At 37.8% G+C, this 22,773-nt stretch overlaps 1 long non-coding RNA gene across 2 annotated transcripts; it reads left to right on the top strand.

Annotated features, from left to right (window-relative positions):
- Positions 1–15,275: 15,275 nt before the first annotated feature.
- Positions 15,276–16,200, top strand: LOC135767338 (uncharacterized). 2 transcript variants are annotated; one of them, XR_012336945.1, is made up of 4 exons: positions 15,276–15,330; positions 15,527–15,825; positions 15,910–16,000; positions 16,082–16,200. It is a non-coding gene; the product is annotated as an uncharacterized lncRNA (long non-coding RNA). The 2 variants fall into 2 exon arrangements; XR_012336946.1 differs by having other exon boundaries at positions 15,527–15,815.
- Positions 16,201–22,773: the final 6,573 nt, after the last annotated feature.

A 22,773-nucleotide genomic window follows, 5' to 3' on the forward strand; every position in this document is an offset into this window, starting at 1 on the left:
GTGTGTGTGTGTGTGTGTGTGTGTGTGTGTGTGTGTATGTGTGTGTGTGTGTGTGTGTGTGTGTGTGTGTGTGTGTGTGTGTGTGTGTGTGTGTGTGTGTGTGCGTGCGTGCGTGCATGCGTGCGTGTGTGTGTGTCTGTGTGTGTGCGTGTGTGTGTTTGGGTGTGTTGGATGTATGATTGCCCTGCACTGCCTACTTTATACTGGGTGTGCCCTTAAATTGACAACAATACTGCAACACATAATCTAAGCTGCACTTATGCCTTGAGCAGCAGGCGTCGGACATGCTCACGCTCTATGAAGTCCATCTCATCAGGGGCTATGCTGTAAATCTCTCGTTTTCTTAATTTGACTGGTGATGCAATTCCCATTAGTTTCACTATGATGTCTTTAACTGGGCAGAAACAGACATCCTTTGTGAGAAGCTTAGGCTGATACTTTGCTGTTGGACCATGGGGATGCAGAAACTCCACTTTCACATCTTGATGCTCAGTATCCACGGCAATGGTCTTGGCTAGCCACCAGTGGTCATCATATACTACTGCTAGCCAGTCTCCATTGTTAAGGCTGCTAACAGTCTTTACTGTCACAGTACCATCAGGACTTTTCAGAGGCTCCTCATCTAACTCCTCCTCCTTTACATCTTCTATTTCCGTATCCTCTCCCATCTCTTTTTCCATCTCCTCCAACAACATGGCCAAAGGTCTTTTCTTCCCTGCCCTCCTTGTATCACTCTGCTGTTCCTCTGGGTAGCCATGGAAATAGAAGGTAGCTGGGCTGAAGCACTGGCAAACCAACATCTTGCTGCAAAAGCAGGATAGTTGTCTGTGCTGGATCGTGTTCTCATGTGGGATGACCTGGTGTATTTTTATGGTTGAGGGAACCTGTTTGAGAGGATGCATGAGAAGTGTATCATATCTTTGCATGTCTTCTTCTGCAATGTGATACAGCTGAATGCTCTTCAGACTGTTTGAGACCTTTTCAAAGAATGTGTGTCCATCTGTCACATCATTTCCTCTCAGGACAAGGTTGTCAGCTGTTCTTTTTACTGTTCCGCCAATGCCGTCTGGTGCGCCCTTACCATGGGAAGTGGGGAAGAAGTTCCATGTGGCTCTTTCCAACCCAAGTGTAGGGGGGATACAAGACAGAAGGAAAAAATTATTCTTGTTCTTATATTGTTTACTTGGCCCATCAGACCAAAAGTGCACAGTGGTGACCTGTGGATATCTTGTTTTGATATCTTTTAGGACTGGATCCATGTGTGTCCAGATTGCTGCAGCATCCTGTCTCTTTGACTCTGAAAGTGTGCAAAAACCTGCCTTTCCACACTTAATGTAATACATTCCGGTATGTAGAGTTAGCTGTGGCAGATTTTGTCCAAAATGGCAGGCCTGTACTTCAGATTGATACTTGCATCTCCAGGATTCTGAAAAGTCAACGTGAACAATTGCTGTACTTTCTTCACACGTCTCAATTGTGTTTCTGTATGCTTTTGACTGGATTCGGACTAAACACACATGTGTTGTGTTTTCATTTCGGAGTATTTGCTCATAGAGTTTAATTAGCTCTGAAAGACTGCCACTGTGTTGGACGAGTTTAGTGTTGATTCCATTGACTGTCTCTTCTTGAACTCTCTCCCACTGCTTCCACTGAATATGGATTTTGCTTGCTCTTGGGTTGTAACTGCTCCTTTGTTTACACATCGTGAGCAGGTGCGAAGAAGGCAGGCCTCACTTGCTGGAGAGCAACAAACTAATTGAAAACTGTCATCCAGTTTGTTTGACTTCACAACACCAGACATTCTAAGGACCTCAAGCATTAAGTATGCATTTTCTGCTTTTGACATAGACATGTCTTCCGATCAGATGCTTTTGGTGCTGTAATATAGAATGGTTTCAGAGAACAGAAAGAAGAATAGCTCAGTTTCACAGTAGGGTTACTAATGAGGAAATCAGAGTGGAGGTTGATCATGGAGTCTGCCAGGATCATTCTCTGCTGCTTTATCTTATTCCTAGTGATGGTGTCAGTCTTATCAGTGGTATCACGTGCAGAGTTCAGAAAAAAATCCTTAACAGTTTCTGTTATACCCTTTAGGAATGTTGGCTTTTTCTTTGTCTGTTTCTTTCCTCTCATTAACTTGTAGGTTATCCCAAACTGGTGGATTTGGTGAAGGAGACGATAGTTTTTGAGAATCTTGCCTGAAGACAGACTTAGTGCTGGTTCCTGACGCCGTGGCCCAGGAGTTTGTTTGTTTTTCTTCAGCTCTCTTCTTAGGATGTTGTGGAATAGAAGGGCTTTCTTGATTTTTGGATTCTTAATGTTGTTTTCTGATAGCATCTTCTTTGTTTCTGTGTCTGGGGAGTCAAGTGGTGTTTTATTTGTAGCGTTTCTTCTTCGATATAGTTTCTTTCTCAGTTTGTTTCGTTGTTTTGTTACCCTCTTAAGCTTCTCTTTCAAAGTTTTTATTTCTCTTGAATGCCTTTTTCTCGTTTTACTCCTCTTCCTTTTCTGTCTAAGAGACTGTCCCCAGCTAACAGGGAACGTTCTTATAACTTTGGCTAACGTTCTGTAAAGGTTCTCGCAAAGTTATCCAAAAACGTTCTTGCAATAACATTAGTAGAACATTTCCCTAACGTTATCTGCAATTAATAAACGTCCTTAAAACGTTAGCATTAGAAACGTTTTTATTGTATTGTTAGTGGAACGTTCTACACACCCAAGCATTGCAAATGTTACCATTGTGTATGTAATGTAACGTTCTTAAAACGGTAGGATTGCAAACGTTATAATTGCATTGTTAGCGGAACGTTCTACATACCCTAGCATTGGAAACGTTACCATTGTGTATGTAATCTAACGTCCTTAAAACGGCAACATTGAAAACATTACCATTTTGTATGTAATATAACGTTCTTAAAACGGTAGCATTGCAAATGTTATAAATGCATTGTTAGCAGAACGTTTTACATACCCTAGCATTAAAAACGTTACCATTGTGTATGTAATGTAACGTTCTTAAAAAGGTAGCATTGCAAACGTTAAAACTGCTTTGTTAGCACAACATTCTGCACACCCTAGCCTTAAAAACGTTACCATTGTGTATGTAATGTAACGTTCTTAAAACAGTAAGATTGAAAACGTTACCATTGTGTATGTAATGTAACATTCTTAAAACGCTAGCATTGCAAACGTTATATTTGCTTTGTTATCAGAACATTCTGCACACCCTAGCATTAAAAACGTTACCATTGTGTATGTAATGTAACATTCTTAAAACGGTAGCATTGCAAACGTTATATTTTCTTTGTTATCAGAACATTCTGCACACCCTAGCATTAAAAACGTTACCATTGTGTATGTAATGTAACGTTCTTAAAACTGTAGCATTGCAAACGTTATATTTGCTTTGTTATCAGAACATTCTGCATAGCCTAGCACTAAAAACGGTACCATTGTGTATGTAATGTAACGTTCTTAAAACTGTAAGATTGAAAACGTTACCATTGTGTATGTAATGTAACATTCTTAAAACGGTAGCATTGCAAACGTTATATTTGCTTTGTTATCAGAACATTCTGCACACCCTAGCATTAAAAACGTTACCATTGTGTATGTAATGTAATGTTCTTAAAACGGCAACATTGAAAACGTTACCATTTTGTATGTAATGTAACATTCTTAAAATGGTAGCATTGCAAACGTTATATTTGCTTTGTTATTAGAACATTCTGCACACCCTAGCATTAAAAACGTTACCATTGTGTATGTAATGTAACGTTCTTAAAACGGCAACATTGAAAACGTTACCATTTTGTATGTAATGTAACATTCTTAAAACGGTAGCATTGCAAACGTTATATTTGCTTTGTTATCAGAACATTCTGCACACCCTAGCATTAAAAACGTTACCATTGTGTATGTAATGTAACGTTCTTAAAACGGCAACATTGAAAACGTTACCATTTTGTATGTAATGTAACATTCTTAAAACGGTAGCATTGCAAACGTTATATTTGCTTTGTTATCAGAACATTCTGCACACCCTAGCATTAAAAACGTTACCATTGTGTATGTAATGTAACGTTCTTAAAACGGCAACATTGAAAACGTTACCATTTTGTATGTAATGTAACATTCTTAAAACGGTAGCATTGCAAACGTTATATTTGCTTTGTTATCAGAACATTCTGCACACCCTAGCATTAAAAACGTTACCATTGTGTATGTAATGTAACGTTCTTAAAACGGCAACATTGAAAACGTTACCATTTTGTATGTAATGTAACATTCTTAAAACGGTAGCATTGCAAACGTTATATTTGCTTTGTTATCAGAACATTCTGCACACCCTAGCATTAAAAACGTTACCATTGTGTATGTAATGTAACGTTCTTAAAACAGTAAGATTGAAAACGTTACCATTGTGTATGTAATGTAACATTCTTAAAACGGTAGCATTGCAAACGTTATATTTGCTTTGTTATCAGAACATTCTGCACACCCTAGCATTAAAAACGTTACCATTGTGTATGTAATGTAACGTTCTTAAAACGGCAACATTGAAAACGTTACCATTTTGTATGTAATGTAACATTCTTAAAACGGTAGCATTGCAAACGTTATATTTGCTTTGTTATCAGAACATTCTGCACACCCTAGCATTAAAAACGTTACCATTGTGTATGTAATGTAACGTTCTTAAAACGGTAGCATTGCAAACGTTAAAATTGCTTTGTTAGCAGAACATTCTGCACACCCTAGCCTTAAAAACGTTACCATTGTGTATGTAATGTAACGTTCTTAAAACTGTAACATTGAAAACGTTACCATTTTGTATGTAATGTAACATTCTTAAAACGGTAGCATTGCAAACGTTATATTTGCTTTGTTATCAGAACATTCTGCACACCCTAGCATTAAAAACGTTACCATTGTGTATGTAATGTAACGTTCTTAAAACAGTAAGATTGAACACGTTACCATTGTGTATGTAATGTAACATTCTTAAAACGGTAGCATTGCAAACGTTATATTTGCTTTGTTATCAGAACATTCTGCACACCCTAGCATTAAAAACGTTACCATTGTGTATGTAATGTAACGTTCTTAAAACGGTAGCATTGCAAACATTAAAATTGCTTTGTTAGCAGAACATTCTGCACACCCTAGCCTTAAAAACGTTACCATTGTGTATGTAATGTAACGTTCTTAAAACTGTAAGATTGAAAACGTTACCATTGTGTATGTAATGTAACATTCTTAAAACGGTAGCATTGCAAACGTTATATTTGCTTTGTTATCAGAACATTCTGCACACCCTAGCATTAAAAACGTTACCATTGTGTATGTAATGTAACGTTCTTAAAACTGTAGCATTGAAAACGTTATAATTGCATTGTTAGCAGAACGTTCTACACACCCTAGCATTGAAAACGTTACCATTGTGTATGTAATGTAACGTTCTTAAAACTGTAGCATTGAAAACGTTACCATTGTGTATGTAATGTAACGTTCTTAAAAGGGTAGCATTGACGACGTTTTAATTGCATAGTGAGCAGAACGTTCTTCATACCCTAGCATTGAAAACGTTACTGTTGTGTATGTAATGTTAAGTTTTTAAAACTGTAGCATTGAAAACGTTACCATTGTGTATGCAATGTAACTTTCTTACAATGGTAGCATTGAAAACGTTATATTTGTATTGTAAGCATTACAACATTACCATTGCATAGTGGAATATTCTAAAAATGTTAGCATAAAAATGTATCTTCTGGGGATTTAAATTGGGGTGAGCCGATCCGATATGCAGTATCGATATTAGTCCGATATTGGCAAAAATGGCCAGATCGAATATTGAAGAAGGGAGTACCCCAGCTAACAATTTTACGTTATAAAAACGTTCCCGGAACGTCTTACGAAAGTTTGGAAAAGGGTTTTTTTTACGTTCTTACAACGTTAAAAGCGTCCAGTTTTTTAGACGTGGTATTAACGTTAATGTGTGGTTATAAGAACGTTATTAAAAACGTTTTTAGAAAGGTTCAGTCTGTTGTTATATTAATGGTCTAATAACGTTTTTAAAAACGTTATTGAAACGTTCCATTCACCATTATATTCATGTTCGCAGATCGTTTTTCTAACGTTCGTAACAGGTTATAAAAACATTGTTTAAACGTTCTTACACAGTACAAATGTCCAGTTTTTAGACAGTAAAAGCGTCCTGTTTTTAGACGTATTATTGTTATTGTTTGGTTACAAGAACGTTTTTAAAAACGTTTCTAGAATGGTTCGGTTTGTTGTTATGTTAATGTTCTAAGAACGTGTTTCAAAACGTTATTAAAACATTCCAATCACCATGATATTACTGTTCTAAGGACGTTTTTAAAACTGTTCTTGAAACGTCCCATTTGCCATTATATTAATGTTCTAGGAACGTTTTTTTAACGTTTGTTACTGGTTACAAAAACATTCGGTCGAAACGTTCTAGGAACGCTAAAAGCGTCCAGTTTTTTAGACGTAGTATTAACGTTATTGTTTGGTTACAAGAACGTTTTTAAAAACGTTTCTAGAATAGTTTGGTTTGTTGTTATGTTAATGTTCTAAGAACGTGTTTCAAAACGTTATTAAAACATTCCAATCACCATGATATTACTGTTCTAAGGACGTTTTTAAAACTGTTCTTGAAACGTCCCATTTGCCATTATATTAAGGTTCTAGGAACGTTTTTCTAATGTTTGTAACTGGTTACAAAAACGTTCGGTTGAAACGTTCTAGGAACGTTGAAAACGTCCAGTTTTTTAGACGTAGTATTAACGTTATTGTTTGGTTACAAGAAACGTTTTTAAAAACTTTTCTAGAATGGTTTGGTTTGTTGTTATGTTAATGTTCTAAGAACGTGTTTCAAAACGTTATTAAAGCATTCCAATCACCATGATATTACTGTTCTAAGGACGTTTTTAAAACTGTTCTTGAAACGTCCCATTTGCCATTATATGAATGTTCTAGGAACGTTTTTCTAACGTTTGTAACTGGTTACAAAAACATTCGGTTGAAACGTTCTAGGAACGTTAAAAGCGTCCAGTTTTTTAGACGTAGTATTAACGTTATGGTTTGGTTACAAGAACGTTTTTAAAAACGTTTCTAGAATGGTTCGGTTTGTTGTTATATTAATGTTCTAGGAACAAGTTTAAAAACGTTATTAAAACATTCCATTCACCATGATATTAATGTTCTAAGGTTGTTTTAAAAATGTTCTTAAAACATTCTATTCACCATTATATTAATGTTCTCAAAACGTTTTTCTAACGTTTGTGACAGGTTATAAAAACATTATGTTTTAAACGTTCTTAGAACGTTACAAGCGTCCAGTTTTTTAGACGTAGTATTAACGTTACTGTTTGGTTATAAGAACGTTATTCAAAACGTTTTAGAAAGGTTCAGTCTGTTGTTATATTAATGTTCTAAGAACATTTTTAAAAACGTTATTAAAACGTTCCATTCACCATTACATTCATGTTTTCAGAACGTTTTTCTAACGTTCGTAACAGGTTATAAAAACATTATGTTCTAAACGTTCTTAGACAGTAAAAGCGTCCTGTTTTTAGACGTATTATTGTTATTGTTTGGTTACAAGAACGTTTTTAAAAACGTTTCTAGAATGGTTCGGTTTGTTGTTATATTAATGTTCTAAAAACGTGTTTCAAAACGTTATTAAAACATTCCATTCACCATGATATTAATGTTCTAAGGACTTTTTTAAAACCGTTCTTGAAACCTTCAATTTGTCATTATATTAACGTTTTAAGAACATTTTTCTAACGTTTGTAACTGGTTAGGTTTAGGTATCAACAAATACTCAAGGTTATGGTATCGACATCGGTATCAGACATGGAAAAAGTTGTATCGGCCCAGCCCTAGATTTCAAGAAATTTAAGTAAATGTAAGAATGAGAAAAATAAAAATGCCTAGTCCTGGATTAATATCCTAATGCTTTTTGGCATAAATCAAAATCAAGCTATAAAATGAATTGTTGGCTATTACTACAAATTTACCTGTGGTACTTATGACTGGTGATTCAGTCACATTTTATTTTAATCTTATTGATTATTTCAAATGATCCAGTCTTGACTCAACTGTGGGGTGGGAAGGCTAATGAATAATCTTTTAGCTTTCCATTTTATAATTTCTATATTGGAATTTTAGAGACAAATATAATTGCAATAACATTTACATACAAAAACTTTGAGAATATTTAAGTGAAAGGAATGTTATTTTTTAAAATATATATAAAAAACATTGTTTATATGAGTGATGTAACGGATTTGGCAGGTTTTTCCCTCACTCACTTCACCAGATCAAAATCACCCAATTACTAATCACGATCACCTGGCACACCTTATCATCTCTGCACCATTTAAGACTCTCACACACAAACACACTGTCCAGTGCTAGCTATGTTTGTATGCTGCATGGACTAAGCTGACTCTATCTACCAGAGGCTTTCAGCCATTGTCGTCATTTGTGTTGGATATTTGGATACTCTGGAATACACCTGTGACTGGGTGGTGTGTTTGTGCCTGCTCTTCACCTTGGACATTTTTTACCATTACAATTTACCACAACTTTGAATAAACTGTTTAAATTTACTCTCTGCCTCTGTTCTGTGCCTGACAAGTGACTTGGATGTTCCTCTAAAAATGTTTTGAATAATGTTCTTATAACCAAAAAAACCTTCAGCAAAGTTTTTGTAATTTAATGCAAACGTTAGGAAAACGTTAATATAATGGGAATGAAACATTATAATGTTTTAAAGTTATTTGAACATTTTTATAACAAGACTGGAACGTTCTAAAAACTTTCTAATAACGTTATCATAAACAAACAAAGTTTATAAAAATGTCAAAACATAGTTTTTAACGTTCTAAGAACGTTTAGAACATAATGTTTTTGTAACCTGTTACAAACGTTAGAAAAACGTTCTGAGAACATTAATATAATGGTGAATGGAACGTTTAATAACGTTTTTAAAAATGTTCTTAAAACATTATTACAACAACAGACTGAACCTTTCTAAAAACGTTTTAAATAACGTTCTTATAACCAAACAGTAACGTTAATACTACGTCTAAAAAACTGGATGCTTTTAACGTTCTAAGAACATTTAAAACAATGTTTTTATAACCTGTCACAAACGTTAGAAAAACGTTTTAAGAACATTAATATAATGGTGAATAGAATGTTTTAAGAACATTTTTAAAACGTCCTTAGAACATTAATATGATGGTGAATGGAATGTTTTAATAACGTTTTTAAACTTGTTCCTAGAACATTAATATAACAACAAAACGAACCATTCTAGAAACGTTTTTAAAAACGTTCTTGTAACCAAACCATAACGTTAATACTACGTCTAAAAAACTGGACGTTTTTAACGTTCCAAGAACGTTTCAACCGAAGGTTTTTGTAACCAGTTACAAACGTTAGAAAAACGTTCCTAGACCATTCATGTAATGGCAAATGGGACGTTTCAAGAACAGTTTTAAAAACGTCCTTAGAACAGTAATATCATGGTGAGTGGAATGTTTTAATAACGTTTGGAAACACGTGCTTAGAACATTAACATAACAACAAACCGAACCATTCTAGAAACGTTTTTAAAAACGTTCTTGTAACCAAACCATGACGTTAATACTACGTCTAAAAAACTGGACGTTTTTAACGTTCCAAGAACGTTTCAACCGAAGGTTTTTGTAACCAGTTACAAACGTTAGAAAAACGTTCCTAGACCATTCATGTAATGGCAAATGGGACGTTTCAAGAACAGTTTTAAAAACGTCCTTAGAACAGTAATATCATGGTGAGTGGAATGTTTTAATAACGTTTGGAAACACGTGCTTAGAACCTTAACATAACAACAAACCGAACCATTCTAGAAACGTTTTTAAAAACGTTCTTGTACCCAAACAATAACGTTAATACCACGTCTAAAAAACTGGACGTTTGTACTGTGTAAGAACGTTTAAACAATGTTTTTATAACCTGTAACTAACGTTAGGAAAACGTTCTGAGAACATGAATATAATGGTGAATGGAACGTTTCAATAACGTTTTTAAAAACGTTATTAGACCATTAATATAACAACAGACTGAACCTTTCTAAAAACGTTTTGAATAACGTTCTTATAACCACACATTAACGTTAATACCACGTCTAAAAAACTGGACGCTTTTAACGTTGTAAGAACGTTAAAAAAAAACGTTCTCCAAACTTTCGTAAGATGTTCCGGGAACGTTTTTATAACGTAAAATTTTTAGCTGTGTCTGCTGTGTCTGGCATTATATTCTTGAATATCCTGATCTTGCGGACTATCTGGAGGGGTGTGTGCCCTCAGCACTGCATCTTCAATGGATCTTTTCTCTCTGGACCTTTTCTGTGCCTCTCTCCAATACTTTCTCTGATTCCTCTTTGCCCTGTCTCCCATCTCGTCTTTTTGTATTACTTTTTTGTCTTTAACTCTTTTCTTCCACCTTTGTCTTTCCTTCTCTTGCATAGCATGCTTGCTCTCTTGGTCACTGTTTAATTTTTCTCTTCTCTTTCGTTGGTATTCTCTATTTCTTCTCCTTTGATCCTCAACTGACAATTTCTGTCTAGCCATGCTTTCCTAAAATACAAATTGAAATAAATGTACTTGAATAAGACTATAGAATCAGATTTCTATTTACTTGACATGATTGATTGAATAATGGATGGATGTAAAATCCTCAAGGTGCAGTATGTAGTTTTTATATAAAATCTACACACTGGCTTCTCATTCCTCTATCTCTGTCTCTACATATATACTGTACGTGTGTGTATATATAAAGTATATATATACTGCCCTACAAAGGCAAAAGACCTTAACTCGCTAGAGTGTGAAACTGAGAAAAATGACTTTAGGGCCCTATAAGTCTAAACTTTATTTTAACGATCTGAAACGCAAGTGCGAAGCGCAACGCGCAAGTGAGTTTGTGGGCGGATCTTGGGTGCTATTGCTATTTTCCCGGCGTGAGAAATAACTCTTGCGCCGGGCGCAAATCAATAAGGGGTTGGTCTGAAGTAGGTTCATTATTCATAGGTGTGGTTTGGGCGTAACGTCAAATAAACCAATCAGAACGCTATCCAACATTCCCTTTAAACGCAAGGGCGCAAATTCCATGGCGGGTTGCTATTATTATGACGGATTTACCTCGCGCACGCCAGGAGCGGTTCACAGCCAAGGAGACCGAAGTTCTTGTAAGAGCAGTCAAAGACAGAGAAGTTATTTTGTATGGGGATAGGAGAAACCCGCCCAAATCAGTGTAGGTTAAACAGGCGTGAGAGGAAATAGCCACAGTCTCATCAGCTGGCATATCGTTGTGCCAAGCGCTACAATGATGTCAGGAGACAGGGGAATCCCAAGCTTGCCAGCATAAATTTGGAGCACGCCGTGTAACGGAGGGGGATCTGCCTCAGGACCTGACGCCAGCAGAGGACATCGCTGCGTCCACCCACACCGCTGAAAGGGTTTGGGGGCTTTGAAATCGGACCCAAGAAACGCAAGCAAGGTCCAACCCCAAATTACTCTTACAAATCAAGTTCATATACATTAAGGTTTCTTATGAAACATTTTAATTATTATTTACATAAAATAAACGTAATACAGCCACACAACAAACTTATGAAAATATTTTAATCGTTATTTGCATGAGAATTTTTTAATGCAGCCACACAATTAATAAAAACTATCACCACAATGCTCACCACTATGATTCCCCTTATCTCGTGTATTAATATTTTTTAGTTTAACAATTTATGATTTGCAAAAATAACTGTTCCATCTTTGTAGATTAGATGCAAAGTTTATGCGCGTTGTGCACGCTATACATTATGGTCAAGCATGCGCCCTTAAAATAGCATAATGAACAACGCGCAACGCGCCACTGACTTTAAACTTTTTTTTTCTGGTCAGTGGCTATGGCGTCATATAGCTGTCTTTATTATGAGAGCGCACACACAATATAAGCAAGCACAAAAAAAGAAATCGAGAGCGTAAAAACAGAAACTGAACAGATGAAACATAATCTTGTGGCAAGTAAAGCTGTCATCACGAGCTAATAAATTGTGATCCAGCACAGGTTTGAAGGTGGCAGCGATGTCTCAGTGTGATCGAAATCGTTTTCGGATTGGCAGCTCGGTCGCGTTATCATCTGCGCCCTCTCTGTTTGAAAATTCTCCTCGCTCTCGATTATATCTTCCAACCGGAAACACGTCATGGATTAAGGCTTGACAAGACGATCACTGATCGATTGAACTGCATTTCTAAGAACTGCCACTAGAGTTCAGAATTGCGACTTTGGAGTTAATTGCCAACAACAACAGATGGAGGAAAAGTTGCAACTCATCTGCTCACCTGGTTTACTGAAGCCATGGAGTCAGGGGAAAACGTAAGTTTAAAATATTTTAAATAACACATGTTGATGCGTATGCGACTTAATAGTGAATAAGTTTTGTGTTTATTTGTAATGGCTAAAGCTGCAATTTTAAAAAGTCATTAATAGGCATTTGTTTAAAACCTGCAACCTAGGCAAATAACCAACAACCAGCAGTAGCCAGTTAATTTATGGACTGATGCATTTTAATCATTTAAATGAAACAGTTTTCACATTCATTAAAGAAATTATCATTTGTAATTCACATTTTAATACTATGCATTTAAATTACACATTTAAAGCAATGCTAGTCTATTGTAGCTCAAAAAGACTAATGCAGTGTTCCTTGTTTAGGAAATCCTACGTAGCATACTGGAACGTCTGACGACAAGACTTCAGTGGATCCTTGAACAGTCTTCTGTTGACCTTGATTATTTGGAGTATGTTTGCAATCAAGAATACATCTTAATTGATGCAGCATCCCGAATCTTTGATATACCTTCCCCAATAACAGAGGGTCTGAAACAATAAGGCAGACTTGTGCATGCTGGCATAGAGGAAGAACAACGACCTATATTGTTCACACTTGAGCGAGGGGAAAGGGGACGCCCAAAATGTGTGCTCTCCGCTGATTTCCTGACATATCTTTTTGAAATACCATTACCTGTTAAGTGTGTGGCCAATCTACTCGGTGTTAGTCATAGCACAATTTTTAGAAGAATGAAAGAACTTGGCATTTCAACAAAGACTTCATACAGCTCTATGTCAGATGAAGAACTGGACAACAAAGTTGCTGCTGTTAAAACAAGAGTCCCTAATGCTGGATACAGACTTGTCAAAGGACTGTTACAGTCCGAGGGCTATCGTGTTCAGTGGGACAGAATTAAAGGGTCTATGCACAGAATAGACTCTGCTGGAGTTCTCTCCCGAATGACACGCATGGGGAGCACAGTGAGACGAACTTATTATGTCTGGGGTCCACTGTCACTTGTCCACATCGACACCAATCATAAACTAATAAGGTTTGCATGATATAGCACTAGTAGTACCAGTAGTTAGTTATGTGCTCATATTGGTTTGTATTGAAAGTGCCTTCTTCTCTTTAAAGCCAATGATTAAAGTGCAACTTGCAGGTTACATTTTTTGTGAGATAAATATATAACCTTGTATGAAATTACCATATAAAAATTAAATGCGAAAGTAAACATTTTTAACAACACTCTGAGCGCATAAATTTTGTAAAAAAGGTGACTGTTTCTAAGACAGTTCTCAAAATCCCGTTTTTTTTTCAACAACGCGTCATATTACGTAATCAGAGGCGCAGTGTCTGACAGGCTGTACCTTGGCTCAGTGCAGAGTAGGTTGGTATTCAGTGAAAGCAGTCGCAATTTGGTGTGTTCTCGATAGTTTTGGTTTTCGGTTTTCTGTTTATCATCGTCATGGTAAATCATTGTGTTTGTGGAGGTTGCACAAACTCCAGTCTGTCAGGACATCGCGTCTTTAGGTTTCCGAAAAAGACCAAGGACGGCGCTGTCTTCCGTGCCTGGGTGCGTTTTGTGCAGATGAGGAGACGGGATTTCACTTCTGCATCTGTATCGAAAAACGCGGTAGTGTGCAGCGTTCACTTTAGGCCGGAGGATTATAATGACAGCGATATGATGGAGCTCAACATGGGCTTCCGAAGCAAAAACTTCGTGAGACTCAGAGTTGGTGCGGTTCCTTCGGTGCACGCAGCACGTCCATCAAGTCCGCCCGGCCCGTCGTCGCCACACGTGGTGATGGCGCCGGCGGGAAAAAGGATGATAATGGGTCTGTCAGAGGTGCAGCTGAACGAAAACGCACACTGTACACAGTAAGTCTTGTTTTTAAACATTATTATTATAATAATTAGATAAAACGTGATGTGTAGCTGCGTGGTCACCGTGATTTCACCAAGTAAAAATGTGATCCTGGATCTACGTTTTAATCAGACATACCAAATCGTACCCTTAACTCAAACCCTATTTTAAACGCTCAATTTACCAACCAAGACCCATTAACGTTACCAACAATGATGTTGATCCAGGATCACATCATAATTTCTGAAATCACGTTCTCAGTCGCGGTCGTGCTTAACAACTTATCAATATCACGTTTCATCTAATTATTGAAATCATTCTTGTACTTTCAGTTTGACAATATTATAACGTGTAGTTACAGTTTAGTTACGTTCTACAACTAATTCATAATGTATTTTCATGTGGTTTTGTTAATAAGTTGTTGGGAGACATGAAAGGTAATCCGTCGACAGCCAGTGCTACAGTGCTTGCTGACCCAGAGGAGGCTTTCTCTCCCCTGGTCCCTGTGTCATCAGTGCATGACTTTGGCTCACAGTGTAACCTGCTTTACACCGTTCATCAGGTACATTACCAGTAGTCATATCTAAAAGTAGTTGTACATGACACCATCTGTTTACAAAATGCACGAGGGCAAATACATAGTAAAATATTTCTGTATGATGCACTTTTTCTCATTTTCATTTTTAAACCACTAAATTAACACATTTAGATTGTGTGACAGAGTTGTTGTTGGATTTGACAGCGGTACCTAAGCAGTGATATGCTGTTACAAAATTTTTATAAGGTAGACCTGTTTTTCTATAAAGCTGGACCTGTTTTTCTATAAAGCTGGACCTATTTTTGTTATAGCTGTTCAGGCACAGCCCAAGATGGTTAGTGTGGGGAATCAGACAAAAACATCCGCTCCATCTACCAGTCCTGTGCACAGCGATGATGATTCATCCTCTCTTTTCATGGACGAACCTGATGATGTGTTGTGGACAGAAGGTGAAAAGACAAGTGATTCATCTGAGGAGGAAACACTGCAGGAAACTCCCCCTGATCACATGTAAGAATTTATTATTTTACCTTTAGATTATCTGTATTAACTAAATTATGTCAAGTCAAAAATAATGTCTTTCTTTTATTCAGTGCTGTTATTATTTTGTAAAAAAAACTTCCCAAACTTGTATTTTTTATTTTCTTTACATACATTTATGTTTTTATGGTATAGTAATTTTTTGCCCTTTTTATACATTTCTTAGGTCTGTGCAGCATGTGGGTACCAGCGTTTCTGGCAGAACCAGCCAATGCTGCATCGCAATATGCCAGCATGCAACCTCTTACTGAGCGGGGCAATACACTTTTCAGGTTGCATGGCTACCCAAACCATCAGGATGTTGAAACTCTTTGGGCTTCAGTGCATCACTGTCAACACCTTCTTCCGCCATCAGCGATTGTATACAATTCCTACTGTCATTAAGGCGTGGCAGAATGAACAGGCAGGAATAATAAGAGATCTGAAGGAGATGAGTGGGGGACTGATCCTGTCTGGTGACTGCCGGTTGCACACTTATATAGCTTAATATTGTTCAATGTATTATTTTTGTGCTTAAATACTTAATTAAACTGTTCTTGCCATTCGTAGGTCAGATTCTCCTGGCCATTGTGCAAAGTACGGCACATATTCTTTGATCGAAGACCGAATAAACAAGGTTTTAGATGTTCAGCTTGTACAGGTAAGTTCATGTTATGAAACACACATATCAGTATCACCCATCTGATGTAACATAGTGATATGGTGAAATGTTTTTATACAGAGCTCAGAAGTCCCAAGTAGCAGCTGGTGTGAGTTAGAGGGTCTAAAGCGCAGCATAATGTTTCTGACTGAGCAAAATATGCAAGTGTCAGCCCTCATCACAGACAGAAATCGGCAGGTAAAGACACGCACATGTACACACAAAATGTTCAGGGTTTCCGCGGGGTTGTAAAAAGTAGTAAAAGGTAGTAAATTAAATTATGCCAAATTAAGGCCAGTAAAAAGTAGTAAGCGTCATGACGACGTAGTAAATTTTCGATTGCCTTTTGTAATGTTATGATGCCTGGAAATTAGTTCAAATCACCTGCATATCTGGGCAAATAATCAAAGGTCTTTCGTCTCTGGGATGTGATCAAAGCCTGGAGTGGAACTAAATCACGTTCCTCTCTCCGCTGTAAGCGTTCTGTAATCACTACGGACCGGATCCACTCCGGGTTTTCTGACTGTATCACGTTAAGCTGAGGCAAAACTTTATTTCAGCTAGCATGGTCAAACTTATAATGCAGGAAGGCTCCGATGTTTTGAAGATCGATAAAGGTGTAAAAGACGATTGACTTGGCTTAGCGAAATGATGAAGATTGGCAAGCCTTTCAGTTCGTGGGCTAAGAAAACAGGTAATTGCGTGTCTTTGCACAGTATGACTAACGTAAGGGGTCCTCTATTTTGGGGGTAAATGATTTCTCAGTTACTGATCATCCGCGGCACGCTTTTTAATGCTATGTTAATATAGCCAGTGGCTGGTACAACGGGTTTGTTTAACTCGTGGGTAAACTTCATGTGGCGCCACAACAACCAATAGGCAGATGACATCCAAATCCTGTGAGAGCGATTGACGAGGAATCATAAGAGGAAACTGCTTCCGAAATGCTCTCGCGGGACTTTGATGTCATCCACCTGTCGGTTCTTGCAGTTGCATTTGTGTGTGGGCACAAAAACGTAACATTTGTACATATATTTAAGCACAGCAGTTTAAAAACAAGTGATTTAAGCCATTCAAAGTCAAACAACAGTGCGTCCGCTGTTTCTGTGTCAGAGGAGCACGCTAGCCGCGCATTCGTTTCTCTTTCTCATTGAGCTTGTGTTGTACGTATTTTTGCCGCTTTATTGAGTAGTATGAAGCTGCAGACTCGGAGCCTTCAGCTACAGATCCCCACCCAGAGACCCGCATTCTCAGTCCCCTCGTTTTTCGTGACAGCGCCTCCTATCAGATTGGATTGGATAAACGTTTGAAGAAACGTGAGTATCGTCAATTTTATTCAGCGAATAAAACTCATTCGAATTCTTTTTTAATCAAACTACTTTAGTTTATCGATACACCAACATATGAATAGTACATTTAATATTTGTAAAGATAGATTGTAACAAAATTTGAGCCGTTAATGTATGTTAGACTAGTCCTAGACTAAAATATATATAAAAGTTGGCCAAACTAAAAACAACTTGCACTGACATGTATTAAAATACATTAGTGGCCATTGTTTTGCCTCAAAATGTACACAAGTAATGTTTTTAATAAGGCATGTTTGATCAAACTAGTTAATTAAACTAAGGCCTAGTCCTGGTTTAAACTAATCCCTGTTTGGGCAACCACCATAAAGTGTGTTAATATCAAAGAATGTCATCATTAATTATTTAATCAGATTTACTGTTGAACCTTTTTAATTACCTGTTGGTTTGGGTTCCTTGTATGGACTCTGTGTGGTGGTCTTAAAATTTGAGTTTGACTCTCTCTCTCTCTCTCTCTCTCTCTATTTTAAAGATGGATATAACAATTCAAAAGGGCAATTCAGTTCCAGAGCTTCTAAAATGTCAGAAATGCTGCAGTGATTTTCACTGCCCATTCTGTGCACCAAATTTTTTTAGACTCACAAAATTATCCAAAGTACAGAAACACCTTAAGGGACACTTCAATAGAGCTGTGCAACATGAAGGTAACATTTGCAAACATCTTTTTTTTTGCTTTTAAAAGATCAAACTGTGTGTGACAGTGCAATCGTATGCTGTGTATTCCAGGGTACACCATACATAGATGTGGTCGCGCCTGCCGGACCCAGCAACATTATCATTGCTTGTTTTGCAATACAACAATATTAAGAAAGCAATATTTCACTAGACATTTAGAAATATGCAAACGTACGAGCACTTTGACTGCCATCTCTTTGCCTCCCACTGCTGTGCCTTCTACTACAGCCATCAATGCCACCTCTATGCCGCCCAGCACTGTGGCTACCATCTTTATGTCAACCACTGCTGCCACCTCTGAACCAACCACCTCTGAACCAACCACCTCTGAACCAACCACCTCTGAACCAACCACCACTGAACCAACCACCTCTGAACCAACCACCTCTGCCATTGTCAGGCCAGTCACAAAAACTGGAATTCGTGTGGGTCCAAAAGTTTTGCAGAAATGCCCCAAATGTCATTTGACATTTAACAGAAAAAATTTAAAAAGGCACATTGACCGAAGACACACAGCAAAAATGATGGACATTTCATCCTCATCCCATCTGAAAAGTGAATGCATAGATCCCCAGAATGGACTGTATGCAGTCCACAAAAGTATTCATGGGGCTTCTACTCCAATTCATGTACAAATTAAAATATGGGGGGAACAACATCATGTTTCCTGTGAATTAGGTGAGTGCCAAGCTAATATGGAGTTGGCATGGAGAAGTGGACTGCAGTCATACCAGTGTGTACACCTCCGGTCAGTTTCATACTGCAAAACCTTTCTAACCTCTCCCTCCCTCAGAGAAGATAGTCTTAAAGAAATGGTGAAAAGCAAGTGGTTTGGGAAGGAAAAAATGAAACTGTGTGTTGATCGTCAAACCCTAGCCAAAGAAAATAATGCACCACTTTCAGTTCTTTCAAAGATTGGAGCCCCTTCATCTAAAAAAATTATATCGGTTCATGAGCCAACTATTTCATATTACAGCAGACTAGGCAGAGTCATGGTGTCTTATGATACCAAAAAATATTCATGGCACTGTTCTTGTGCAAAAACACAGAGATCATGCACACATAAATACATTGCAAAATGGCACTTATTCCAAACAAATGCAGAACTCTTTCGGAAGGTCCGGAGCACTGAAAGAAGCGCTGAGGAGTTTCAGATGACAGCAATGGAGGAAAGTGATGGAACTCATCTGGGTGAAAACACCTACCCACCAAAGGATGCTCCAACTATACAAGGCATGGTACAATACATCTTAATGAACAAAAAGATACCTTCTAGTATTCCCAACCATTTGAGACTTTCTTCAGTGGAAAAGGAATATCCACGACACCTAATTCCTGAGGAGACATTGTGCTACCACTGCCCAAACCGCATGGTCCTCAGCGACCCAATTTGCATTACTCAAAAGGCTAAAATTCTTACAACCTCAGGAATTGTCCAAGGTGGATTATTTATTTATTTTTATGGTTGTGATTTTGTAAGTCTGACAATGATGCGTTTTGAACTAAACCACTCTTGTTTTTACACCTTTTGTGTTTGCAGATATTTCTACATACTATAAAAACTGTCCTCAGTGTGGAGTACTGTACCGGTACCAAGAGTGGAGCGAAGGTCTACATAATTTCAATGACCATGTCCTTCTTGATCTACCTCTCTGCCTCGCAATTAGACACATGTTGCAGGTGATGCTTATATTTTTTTATTCTTTAATTTGTCTGTTTTTATTATTATTTCAATGATTAGTAGGAATTAAGAGTGCAGTTTCTATATCATAGGTCCACACTGCAGTCAGCAGAATAGTTGAGTATTTGGAGTTAACTACAGGTGTCCAGTTCCCCTCAGCCGATACAGTTTTCCATGGTTATCTTCATTTTGAAGCTCTAACAGACCATGAATATCAGTATTCTTGTGTCACCTGTGGTGACCATCCGCTTGTGGTCATAATGGACCTTCACAAGAAGGCATCTTTTCATCTGTCAGGTAAAAAACTCTTTTAGTTAACAGATTGCACAAAGGTAGGCCATGGTTTATTCACAAATTTCTTCATTTCTTTTAGTGAGTGACCTTGCACAACCTCCAGTAGATTTTAATGGAGATGTGGATTCAGAACAGTTTTGGAAGGCACTGACAGAGGAAAGAATTGCCCGTGGATTTGTTTCAAGTAAAAAAGCAAATCTACCAGCAATTATTAAATGTTACACCTATGCAGATTTGTATTTAATAAGATAAGACAAAAGGTAAAATTTCTAGCATATCCTGACTTGTTTTGTTTCCCAAAGGTCAAAAAAACAATCCATTCAGTGTTCCTCCAAGTTTTCACTTTTGGGCACCCTGGATAGGGAGAAATACCCGCCGCTCAGACTGTGTTCTAAACACAGAATTTGAGAAGATCCGTCCAGCAAAAGCAGCAGAGGTCTCTGAGATAACTGTCTCAGAGGATCGTCTGAGAGATGAACTCTCCAAACAGAAGGTAAAATCTCTATTCATTGTTGTCATTATTTTATGTTGTTGTCAAGGGTTAAGGGATTCATTGACACACATTTCCTTTAATAGGTGCAAGTGATTAGAAATTTATGCAGAGAGTGTGGTTTAGATGCCACTGGATCTCGAACTGACCTCCTTTTAAGACTCTCGCAAGAAATGAAGTCACGAGAAGCATATGACAAAGTTTTTGAGAAAATTTGGGCTGCCTCAGGTAAACTTTAATATTGCAAATAAGAACAGTAATGTGACATTGATAACATGATTTGCATGAGTACACAAACAGTTACTGTTTTTAAAAATCTGCTTTTCTTTTATGTGTTTGCATTTCAGGTGGTTGGGCTGTGATTATGTGTCCGTGTGGCATTGTCTATAGTTTGAAATGCAACATCCGAGCAGAGAGCCCGCGTGATTTTGCGGACATGCTTCTTTCATGGAAGCATATGCCGAACATTGTCATCTACGACTTTGCACGTGGATTGTCAACCCACACTAACCTAAGACAACCACAAACAATACCCTTCACACCTTTTGAAGGGAGGTTATTGGATCCAACCGCAGAAAACATAGCAAAAGCCAAAGCTGGAAAGGTAAAGGTTTCACTACCCTGGCTGACATGCAAAAAGGAAAATCCTGACCCTGATGGCCACCCTATCACTGGTTCAGCAGAACATTATGTTCTGTATGACCGGTTCCATGAGGACAACACAAAGGACGCTCGAGATTCACTGCGGAAGCTTTGCCTGGTCCCGCAACTGGCTGGAAGAATTAACAGCCAAGTTGTGGAACAGTTATTCGCAAAACTAAAAAAAAACAACTACTTCCTAAACATGGCTTTGCCATCGACTCATGTGTTCCTCATGCGAAGCATAATTCACCATTACAATATTCGCAAAAATGAAGAATGACTTAAGCACATGAAAAAGGAGTTTCAGACAAACATTCTAATAAATGTCCACAGCCAGGCTGTTTTGGGTAATTTTTCACAGTACTTGTGCACTTTTGTTATGAATGTAACACTTTATTACTCATTTGACTGATCTGTTCATTTATGTTTTTGTAGAACATATAACCTCTGAGGAATCTATGGATGTGTCAGTAGGTAAGTAAATTGTTGTTTCCAGTTTTTTACCTTACCATTGCCATCCCTGCAGTGACTGAGACTACATCACCAGCCATTACTGCAACCATTGCCATCCCTGCAGTGACTGAGACTACATCACCAGCCATTACTGCAGCAATTGCCATCCCTGCAGTGACTGAGACTACATCACCAGCCATTACTGCAACCATTGCCATCCCTGCAGTGACTGAGACTGCATCACCAACCATTACTGCAACCATTGCCATCCCTGCAGTGACTGAGACTGCATCACCAGAAAACGCTGCTTTGGGACCAACAACCTTGTTGGAATATTTTTCACCAGTAAAGCCATGGGAAAGGGACTGGCATCCATTGCAAGAAAAACTGGTAAAATTTTTATTGTTGAAATTTAATGTGCATGCATTTGCAGTTGAGCACTATTGTTTGACTATTTAACAATTTTTTTATAGCTTGATTATGTGCTGGACGTCAATCGGCATGGAGCTGAAATTATTGTCAAAGGGGGAAAATTATGTCTCATTATGTCTCATATGTCTCAGAGTTTTGGAGCTTGGGTTTGCTGAGGGATATGGATTCCCACGTAAGCCGTCTGCATTTGGAAATCCATATTTGTATTTACACATTCACTAATGAGTGACTAATTTTATTATTTCTTGCAGATTGGAAACGCCTGCATGCAGCTTATTATTGAAATGGCTCGGAATATTGTATGTATATAAATTGTTACAATCTAAACTGTCAAAGAGTATACATGTGTCTGAATCAACCTACATTTTTTGCATGCTTTCTTTTTCCATAGGGAAAAGATATATACATAGAGAACTTTTATGTTGTTCCTACTTGGAAGGAAACCCCAAACATTGTTACAGCATTACCGGTGAGTGTATATACTGAGTGGGAGGTAAAAACTATAAAAAAGCATAATCCCTGCAGTGACTGAGACTACATCACCAGCCATTACTGCAACCATTGCCATCCCTGCAGTGACTGAGACTACATCACCAGCCATTACTGCAGCAATTGCCATCCCTGCAGTGACTGAGACTACATCACCAGCCATTACGGCAACAATTGCCATCCCTGCAGTGACTGAGACTACATCACCAGCCATTACTGCAACCATTGCCATCCCTGCAGTGACTGAGAC

Source organism: Paramisgurnus dabryanus, chromosome 6, assembly GCF_030506205.2.
Source record: "Paramisgurnus dabryanus chromosome 6, PD_genome_1.1, whole genome shotgun sequence".
In the NCBI taxonomy this organism is placed as follows: domain Eukaryota; kingdom Metazoa; phylum Chordata; class Actinopteri; order Cypriniformes; family Cobitidae; genus Paramisgurnus; species Paramisgurnus dabryanus.